An 11,093-nucleotide genomic window follows, 5' to 3' on the forward strand; every position below is an offset into this window, starting at 1 on the left:
GGTCATACTCATGACCCATTCTCAATCCAAATTAAGCTTTTCATAAAGCTTTTCCTTAACCCAAGATTAAGCTATGCTTGAGGCCAAATTAATGGCTTTTTTCTATGCTTTTAGTTTATGTATATTGATGATTCAATCCATTATGGATTAATGATCCAACTAAAGATCATTTTAATTATTTCCTTAATGATAAGCTTTATCCCTTAGAAAAATTGAGATTTATCAGTCATAGCAGCGGAGCTATGGCAAAATTTTTATAAAAATTATGCATAAAATAATTTCATTCAAAGCATAAAAAGAGGACTTCCTACCATATTCTAGGAATTATCATCCTAGATTAATTGAAAGATATTCATTGTAATCATAGAGAAATTGATTTTTATATTATGCATTATTGATTTTCATGCATAGAGCTATGCATAAAAGACTATTATTTTAACATAAAAGTGTTACTTTTATCAAATTTTAATTTTCATGCATAGAAGTATGCATAAAGGATAATTATATTTTTATATTAAAAGTGTTACTTTTATCATTTTTAATTAGAAGTATGCATAAAGAAAAAAAAATTTATATCAAAAGTGTTACTTTTATCATTTTTAATTTTCATGCATAGAAGTATGCATAAAGAAAATTTTTTTATATCAAAAGTGTTATTTTTATCATATTGGATTTCATGCATAGAGGTATGCATAAAAGTTGATTATTTTATTATAAAAGTGTCACTTTTATCATAATTGAATTTCATGCATAGAGGTATGCATAAAAGTTGATTATTTTATTGTAAGAGTGTTACTCTTATCATATTAGATTTCATGCATATAGGTATGCATAAAAGATATTCTTTTTATACTAAAAGTGTGATTTTTCATCATAAATGGATTTTATGCATAACTTAGATGCATAAGAGAATTTTTTTTATTCTAAAAGTGTAATTCCTACCAAATTGAATTTATGCATAAGAAGATGCATAAAAGATTGATTTTTTAATTCAAAAGTGTCATTCTCATCTAAATTGAATTTATGCATAGAAAAATGCATAAAAGATTGAAATTTAATTCAAAAGTATCATTTTCATTTAAAAGAATTTATGCATAGGAAGATGCATAAAAGATTGATTTTTACTTCGAAAGTATTAATCTCCTTAAATAGAATTTATGCATAAATAAATGTGTAAAGAAATCTTATATCAAATGTAAGAACTCTCTTGTATTCTATAAATAGATAAGAGATGTGATAGGATGTGATAAGAGGTGTGATAAGAGGTGTGATAAGAGGTGATAAGATGCTAGTGAAATAAGTTAGGAGGTGATAAGATGAATTAAGATGTGTATGGGGGGATGAGGTAAGAAGTGTATGTGATAAGATAAGATGTATATGGGTTGTGATAGGGCGAGAATGGATGTGATGTAAAAGATTAGATGTGAAGGTATATGGGGTTATATAAATGGGAATGTGGAAATGGATGTATGTATGTGGATGTGTGGATGTGGAGATGGGAGTGTGGATGTATGAACGTGAAAATGGATATATACATGAAGATGTATATGCATAGATGTGAATGTGGATGTAGATGTGGATGTATAGATGTGAATGGATGTGGATGTATAGATGTGAATGGGAATGTGGATGTGGATGTATGTGAATGTGGATGTAGATGTAGATGTATAGATGTGAATGTGGAATGTGGATGTGGATGTATGTATGTATGTGGATGTAGATGTGGATGTATAGATGTGAATGGGAATGGGGATGTGGATGTATGTGAATGTGAATGTAGATGTGGAAGTATGTGAATGTGAATGTAGATGTGGATGTATAGATGTGAATGTGGAATGTGGATGTATAGATGTGGATGTATGGGAATGTGGATGTGGATGTATGTGAATGTGAATGTAGATGTGGATGTATAGATGTGAATGTGGAATGTGGATGTGGATGTATGTATGTATGTGGATGTAGATGTGGATGTATGGATGTGTATGTATGAATGTGGATATGGGATGTGGATGTATAAATGAGGATGTGAAAATGGAGGTAAGCATGTAGATGTGGATGTATGGATGTGAATGTGGATGTGGATGTGGATGTATGGATGTGGATATGGATGTGTATGTATGAATGTGGATATGGGATGTGGATGTATAAATGAAGATGTGAAAATGGAGATAAGCATGTAGATGTGGATGTATGGATGTGAATGTGGATGTGGATGTGGATGTATGGATGTGGATATGAATATGAATATATGATATGTGATGTGAAGGAATCTGAAGTGAAGAGATGGAAAATGAGGTGATTGGATGAGTACACATATAAATGGAATGTGGAATAAGTAATGTGGATTAATGAGGGATAATGTGGAAAAATGAGAGTTAATATAGAAACTGTATTTGTAAACTGTTTGTAAATGTTGTTTGCAAATGGCTGTTTTATGTCAAGAATGCTGGGGAAGCATTTTGACCGTCTTGTGATTAAGGTCGTGGAGACCTAACTGATAAAGTTGCAACTGCTGACGGAGAGTCAATGGAGGACGTCTCGCGTAGCAAGGTCGACCGAGGTCTTGACCAGCCTCGGTTTGATTAAAATGGTGAGCTTCCGGTACGGTGGATGAGGGACCAAGGAAGCGGCCTATGAGTGAAGCGCTAGGTCACCTGCGAAGGATCCTAGAGGGTGCTGACCATACGGTGCTCGGGATCTGGGTCGCCTAGGATACCCACGCGTGCGTCGAGGAAGATATGGGAACAAGGAGTAAGAGTTGTTTTGTGAAACCGGGCATGGATCTGGTTGATTGACCTTGCTGGTCTTCAATGGATGAGTCCATGGCTCTTCATATGGATCTGTTGGTTGATCTTGCTGATCTTCAACGAGAGTCCATCTTGATTTTTATAAGTGATTATATTACCGAGTATTATGGGCTAGGAACTATTGAAAAGGCCCCTGTGTGGACAGGTGGTGAGCGTTCTAGTTGCCAATGATGCCATAGATACTCTGATGAAGGAATGATGGGAAATTATGAATCAACCGGATAAATTGGAAGATTGTGATCAGTGGTACCATGCTTTCATTAAAGGATTGTTTTAAAGTTAGCTGATGCTAAGAAAAGGCAATTTCATATTGGGTGTGTAAGTGGTGTGGCTAGTTTTATGTTTGTATGAATTTCCGGCTAGGGGGCCTTGGAACTCTTTTCCTTGGTACCCGGGACAAAACCTAACCAAATTCCAAATTGGATCCCATCACTACAGTGGTTGGGCGGTTGGCTAACCCATGGGATCGGATGGGGTTAGGCTGGACTGATGGATCCGTAAATCGAGATTTAATTTCTATTATTACGATAGATGAAGTAAATCACGGATAGAAATTGTTCTATGGATAGGAATCAACGGCTGTGCCTCTTGATGGGGAAAAAAGCGTTGATCCCAATGATCCAAGTGCAAGTTTCTTCCTTGATTTGACCAAGTACCGTTAAAGGTGCAGTCAGATCAGTTGATCCGTAATGATCTTGACTACGTTAGAGTAAAGAGTTATCCTGGTGGAATCGCCCGTGCTTTCCGGATAAGGGAAGTTTTTTCGGGTTCGGTTTTGGAAAAACCGACAGATTAGTCTTTTGTCCGGATATCCGTGGACGAGGCCCCGAATGTGGGACCCCTGTCCCGCGCGAGAAGTGCTACTTCCGCTGCTAGTACCCGAATCCGTTGCTCGGTGGGAACAGGGGGACCTCACATACCACATGGCCTACATCATCGGTGGCTCAGAGGTGGTTTTATTTGTTAGGGCAGGTTACATTAGGTTGTGGGGTCTCTCTCTCTCTCTCTCTCTCAGAAAAGATGATACGACTCCACTTCCTTTGGAGCCTCCATGAAGTTTGTCGATGTCGTTCCTTCTCCACTGGGTTTGCTGTAGCAGTCTCTCGCCATGTGTCCTGGATTTCCACATTTGTGGCAAGTGAAGGTCCTTCCTCCTACTCTGCCTCTTCCTCGTCCTCATCCTCGAGAGAATCCTCCTCGGGTGAAGAATGCTTTTTCTTCTCCTGCTGTTGAGTCGAGCCATTTCTTCTCTTTGCCTTTGCTCTCTTGCTCTAGTAGAGCTGCTTCTATCTCGTGTAGCTTCAATTTAGGTACATTCTTTAGTGTTGCTACAATGTTTTCATAATCACCTTTGTCCACACTCTTCAGAAGCACTGCTAGTGCCTCATCATCTTCGACCTTTTTGCCAATAGCTGCCAGCTGTTGCTTAATGCTTTTGTATTTGTTCAAGTGTGTGATTAAAGGTTCACTTTCCTTCATGTCCAATTTGTAGAATTGCATTAACAGATTTATCTTTGAATTTTTTGCTTGTGTACCAAATAATCTATTTTCATCCCATGCATCTTTTGCCCATTGTATCCATGTGATGTGATGAATGATTTCATCATTTAAACTGAGTGCAATAAGTCCCAATGCTTTTTCATTCATGCTCTTCCACTCATTTTCCCCTCTCTCTGGGCATTCATCTCTCCCTTCAACTAGTCCCCACAGATTTTTCCTCATGAGCAAATACATGGTTTCTGTCTGCCATGTATAAAACTGCTCCCCATTAAATTTGGCTATTTCCTATGCTGAACCCATGGTGATGTGAAGGGGGTCTTACCTCTTGATCCAATTTCAAGATTCAAGGGCACTGTCTACCCTTTTACAACTCAATCTGGTGTTTAATAGATGATTACAACAAATTTATTAGCATAAAATCACCAGAAATTACACTAAATCAAGGGTAACCAATTTGTACGGAATGGTTGGAGTATCAAACCAACTCGGAATTGCAATCTAAAGTTATAGGGATTTGTATCGGATACCTAATGGTTAATTTGAACCCTCAATTGCACCAAAATACAGTGATTAGCACTGATTAGCAAATTAATCCACTGTGTTGTGTGTACAAAACAGAGTATGCGAGGAGTCTAGATCTGGTGCCTTAGACTTCAAATGAGCTCAATGCTTTCAAAGATATCAATAGCAATGAGTCTAGTAGAGGATTAAGCCAAGAAACACAAGATTTGACCAAATATTGAAAGCTTAATCTCTGTTTTACCAAAATCACCTGCAGATTTGATGAAGAGCTTGGATCTCACTGTAGACTTGATGAAACCGAATTCTGTCTTCACCAGCTTGCTTGAAAACACCTTGGGCTAGGAGGAATTAGAGACCTTTGATCTGTGCAAGTAGTAATGTCAATTTCACTTAGAAAAAAAAGGCGCCAGCGAAATCGTCGATTTCTCCTTCGTTGCTTTGGCGGTTTGCTGCGCCGTTTTGATGGGCTTGAAGCCAAGTGGGTTGGCTACCATATGCTAGAAGGGTTTAAGCTAAATGTGAGTGTGCAAGGTGAATGAGATCCTCCACTGGCTGGGGGTACAGAAGTGAAGTGAAAAATAACTAAAATTTTGATTAATTCTTAATTATCTACTAATCTTGATTAATTAAATAATGGGCTCATAAACCTGATGGATTCTAGGCATGTCTCTGATACCATGTTCAAATTTGAGCATTGTGATGAGCTATGGTGGATCAAACACTAGAATCAACATCATTAATGAAGTGATTAATAAGTAATTAAATGTAATTAGTGTAATTAGTAAGTAATTAAAATGTAATTAGTAGATAATTAGCAAATAGATTAATGTAGGCATGGATACTAAAAAACCAGCAAATTCTCATTAGGGCTATGCCTCAATTTATAGAGTTTACATCAATTTATGAGAATTTGCTGGTTTTTGAGTATCCATGCCTACATTAATCTATTTGCTAATTATCTACTAATTACATTTTAATTAGCAAGTAATTAAAATGTAATTAGTGGATAATTAGCAAATAGATTAATGAGAATTTGCTTGTTTTTGAGTATCCATGCCTACATTAATCTATTTACTAATTATCCACTAATTATATTTTAATTTCTTGCTAATTAAAATGTAATTAAAATGTATCCATGCCTACATTAATCTCTTTACTAATTATTCACTAATTATATTTTAATTGCTTGCTAATTAAAATGTAATTAAAATGTAATTAGTGGATAATTAGCAAATAGATTAATGTAGGCATGGATACTCAAAAACCAGCAAATTCTCATTAGGGAAATGCCTCAATTTATAGAGTTTACATCAAGCATCTAATCCCACTCATTTCTCCATGATTCACTCCACCTCTTTTTCCTGATTTATTTTTGATTTTTTTTTTATCTGGACTCCCCGCATACTCTATTTTTTGCACACAAAATAGTGGATTAATTTGCTAATCAATGATTAATCAGTGCTACTAATCACTGTATTTTGGTGCAATTGAGGGTTCAAATTAACCATTAGGTATCTAATACAGATCCCTATAACTTTAGATTGCAATTCGGAGTTGGTTTGATACTCCAACCATTCTGTACAAATTGGTTACCCTTGATTTAGTGTAATTTCTGGTGATTTTATGCTGATAAATTTGTTGTAATCATCTATTAAACACCAGATTGAGTTGTAAAAGGGTAGACACTGCCCTTGAATCTTGAAATTGGATCAAGAGGTAAGACCCCCTTCACATCACCATGAGTTCAACACAGGAAATAGCCAAATTTAATAGGGAGCAGTTTTATACATGGCAGACAAAAACCATGTATTTGCTCATGAGGAAAAATCTGTGGGGACTAGTTGAAGGGAGAGATGAATGCCCAGAGAGAGGGGAAAATGAGTGGAAGAGCAGGAATGAAAAAGCATTGGGACTTATTGCATTCAGTTTAAATGATGAAATCATTCATCACATCACAAGGATACAATGGGCAAAAGATGCATGGGATGAACTCAATAAATTATTTGGTACACAAGCAAAAAATTCAAAGATAAATCTGTTAATGCAATTCTACAAATCGGACATGAAGGAAAGTGAACCTTTAATCACACACTTGAACAAATATAAAAGCATTAAGCAACAGCTGGCAGCTATTGGCAAAAAGGTCGAAGATGATGAGGCACTAGCAGTGCTTCTGAAGAGTGTGGACAAAGGTGATTATGAAAACATGTAGCAACACTAAAGAATGTACTTGAATTGAAGCTACATGAGATAGAAGTAGCTCTACTAGAGCAAGAGAGCAGAGGCAAAGAGAAGAAATGGCTCGACTCAACAGGACGAGAAGAAAAAACATTCTTCACCCGAGGAGGATTCTCTCGAGGACGAGGACGAGGAAGCGGCAGAGTAGGAGGAAGGACCTTCACTTGCCACAAGTGTGGAAAGCCAGGACACATGGCGAGAGACTGCTATAGAGCAGACCCAGTGGAGAAGGAACGACATCGGCAAACTTCATGGAGGCTCCAAAGGAAGTGGAGTCGGATCATCTTTTCTGAGAGAGAGAGAGAGAGAGAGACCCCACAACCCAATATAACATACCCCAACAAAGTAAAACCACCTCTGAGCCACCGATGATGTAGGCCACGTGGTAGATAGATGTATGTGTAAGCACTTTAGTCAAGGTCGCCGCCGAGACGGGCACTTATAGTAGCCTTGGACACATAGAGAGAGAGAGTGTCAAGGACTATGGAGTTTAGGGACTTGAGGCACTGGTCGCGGGCTATCAAGTAAGAGGGAAACTTGGTATAGGGTCCAGGTGTGCTAGAGAGTATTCACTTGAATTTTCAACACCTATGGTGGATCAAGTAAGAGGGAAACTTGGTATAGGGTCCAGGTGTGCTAGAGAGTATTCACTTGAATTTTCAACACCTATGGTGGATCAAACACTAGAATCAACATCATTAACGAAGTGATTAGCAAGTAATTAAAATATAATTAGTGGATAATTAGCAAATAGATTAATGTAGGCATGGATACTCAAAAACTAGCAAATTCTCATTAGGGCTATGCCTCAATTTATAGAGTTTACATCAAGCATCTAATCCCACTAATTTCTCCATGATTCACTCCACCTCTTTTTCTTGATTCTCTCCACCTCTTCACTTTTCCCACAATATCTCCCAGAATATCTCCACACTTCCCAGAATATCTCCACACCTCCTAAATCTTCTCATGCTACCCTTTATTCTCTCCCAGTAGATTCTTCTCACCTTTTCACAGGTTCTTTCACATTTACTCATCCTCTTTTACAGCCTCTAACCAAGGGCTTGTTCCCGCACACACCCTATTCACTTGTATTTTCAACACCTCCCCTCAAGTGAATACTCTCTAGCACACCTAGACCCTATACCAAGTTTCCCTCTTACTTGATAGCCCGCGACCAGTGCCTCAAGTCCCTAAACTCCATAGTCCTTAACACTCTCTCTCTCTATGTGTCCAAGGCTACTATAAGTGCCCCCCGTGACCTTGACTAAAGTACTCACACATACATCTATCTACCACGTGGCCTACATCATCGGTGGCTCAGAGGTGGTTTTACTTTGTTGGGGCAGGTTACATTGGGTTGTGGGGTCTCTCTGTCTCTCTCAGAAAAGATGATCCGACTCCACTTCCTTTGGAGCCTCCATGAAGTTTGCCGATGTCGTTCCTTCTCCACTGGGTTTGCTGTATAGCAGTCTCTCACCATGTGTCCTGGCTTTCCTCATTTGTGGCAAGTGAAGGTCCTTCCTCCTACTCTGCCTCTTCCTCGTCCTCGTCCTCGAGAGAATCCTCCTCGGGTGAAGAATGCTTTTTCTTCTCCTGCTGTTGAGTCGAGCCATTTCTTCTCTTTGCCTCTACTCTCTTGCTCTAGTAGAGTTGCTTCTATCTCGTGTAGCTTCAATTCAGGTACATTCTTTAGTGTTGCTACAATGTTTTCATAATCACCTTTGTCCACACTCTTCAGAAGCACTGCTAGTGCCTCATCATCTTCGACCTTTTTACCAATAGCTGCCAGCTGTTGCTTAATGCTTTTATATTTGTTCAAGTGTGTGATTAAAGGTTCACTTTCCTTCATGTCCAGTTTGTAGAATTGCATTAACAGCTTTATCTTTGAATTTTTTGCTTGTGTACCAAATAATTTATTGAGTTCATCCCATGCATCTTTTGCCCATTGTATCGCTGTGATGTGATGAATGATTTCATCATTTAAACTGAGTGCAATAAGTCCCAATGCTTTTTCATTCCTGCTCTTCTACTCATTTTCCCCTCTCTCTGGGCATTCATCTCTCCCTTCAACTAGTCCCCACAGATTTTTTCTCATGAGCAAATACATGGTTTTTGTCTGCCATGTATAAAACTGCTCCCCATTAAATTTGGCTATTTCCTGTGCTGAACTCATGGTGATGTGAAGGGGGTCTTACCTCTTGCTCCAATTTCAAGATTCAAGGGCACTGTCTACCCTTTTACAACTCAATCTGGTGTTTAATAGATGATTACAACAAATTTATCAGCATAAAATCACCAAAAATTACACTAAATCAAGGGTAACCAATTTGTACGGAATGGTTGGAGTATCAAACCAACTCCAAATTGCAATCTGAAGTTATAAGGATCTGTATTAGATACCTAATGGTTAATTTGAACCCTCAATCGCACCAAAATACAGTGATTAGCATTGATTAATCATTGATTAGCAAATTAATCCATTGTTTTGTGTGTAGAAAATAGAGTATGCGGGGAGTCCAGATCTGGTACTTTAGACTTCAAATGAGCTCAAATGCTTTCAAAGGCATCAATAGCAATGAGTCTAGTAGAGGATTAAGCCAACAAACACAAGATTTGACCAAATATTGAAAGCTTAATCTCTGTTTTACCAAAGTCACCTGCAGATTTGATGAAGAGCTTGGATCTCACTCTAGACTTGATGAAACTGAATTGTGTCTTCACCAACTTGTAGAGCATGCTTGAAAACACCTTGGGCTAGTAGGAATTAGAGACCTTTGATCTGTGCAAGTAGTAATGTAAATTTCACTCAGAAAAAAAGACACCAGCAAAATCATCGATTTGTTTGGTGGTTTGTTGCGCCGTTTTGATGGGCTTGAAGCCAAGTGGGTTGGCTACCATATGCTGGAAGGGTTTAAGCTAAATGTGAGTGTGCAAGGTGAATGAGATCCTCCACTGGCTGGGGGTACAGAAGTGAAGTGAAAAATAACTAAAATTTTGATTAATTCCTAATTATCTACTAATCTTGATTAATTAAATAATGGGCTCATAAACCTGATGGATTCTAGGCATGGCTCTGATACCATGTTCAAATTTGAGCATTGTGATGAGCTATGGTGGATCAAACACTAGAATCAACATCATTAACGAAGTGATTAGTAAGTACAATGTAATTAGTGGATAATTAGCAAATAGATTAATGTAGGCATGGATACTCAAAAACCAGCAAATTCTCATTAGGGCTATGCCTCAATTTATAGAGTTTACATCAAGCATCTAATCCCACTGATTTCTCCATGATTCACTCCACCTCTTTTCCCTGATTCTCTCCACCTCTTCACTTTTCCCAGAATATCTCCCCGAATATCTCCACACTTCACAGAATATCTCCACACTTCCTAAATCTTCTCATGCTACCCTTTATTCTCTCCCAGTAGATTCTTCTTACCATTTTAGAGGTTCTTTCACATTTACTCATCCTCTTTTACAGCCTCTAACCAAGGGCTTGTTCCCACACACACCCTATTCACTTGTATTTTCAACAATTTTATACATGGTAGACAAAAACCATGTATTTGCTCTCATGAGGAAAAATCAGTGGGGACTAGTTGAAGGGAGAGATGAATGCCCAGAGAGAGGGAAAAATGAGTGGAAGAGCAAGAATGAAAAAGCATTGGGACTTATTGCACTCAATTTTCCCTCTCTCTGGGCATTCATCTCTCCCTTCAACTAGTCCCCACAGATTTTTCCATGATTCACTCCACCTCTTTTCCCTGATTCTCTCCACCTCTTCACTTTTCCTAGAATATCTCCACACTTCCTAAATCTTCTCATGCTACCCTTTATTCTCTCCCAATAGATTCTTCTCACCTTTTCACAGGTTCTTTCACATTTACTCATCCTCTTTTACAGCCTCTAACCAAGGGCTTGTTCCCGCACACACCCTATTCACTTGTATTTTCAACATGGGAGACTTTGTGCAGGGCTTTCAGGGGTGCCTCCAGACATGATGATGAAGGATCGTTT

This window comes from Cibotium barometz, chromosome 22 (genome assembly GCF_041138505.1).
Source record: "Cibotium barometz isolate CiBa-2024 chromosome 22, ASM4113850v1, whole genome shotgun sequence".
Classification (NCBI taxonomy): domain Eukaryota; kingdom Viridiplantae; phylum Streptophyta; class Polypodiopsida; order Cyatheales; family Cibotiaceae; genus Cibotium; species Cibotium barometz.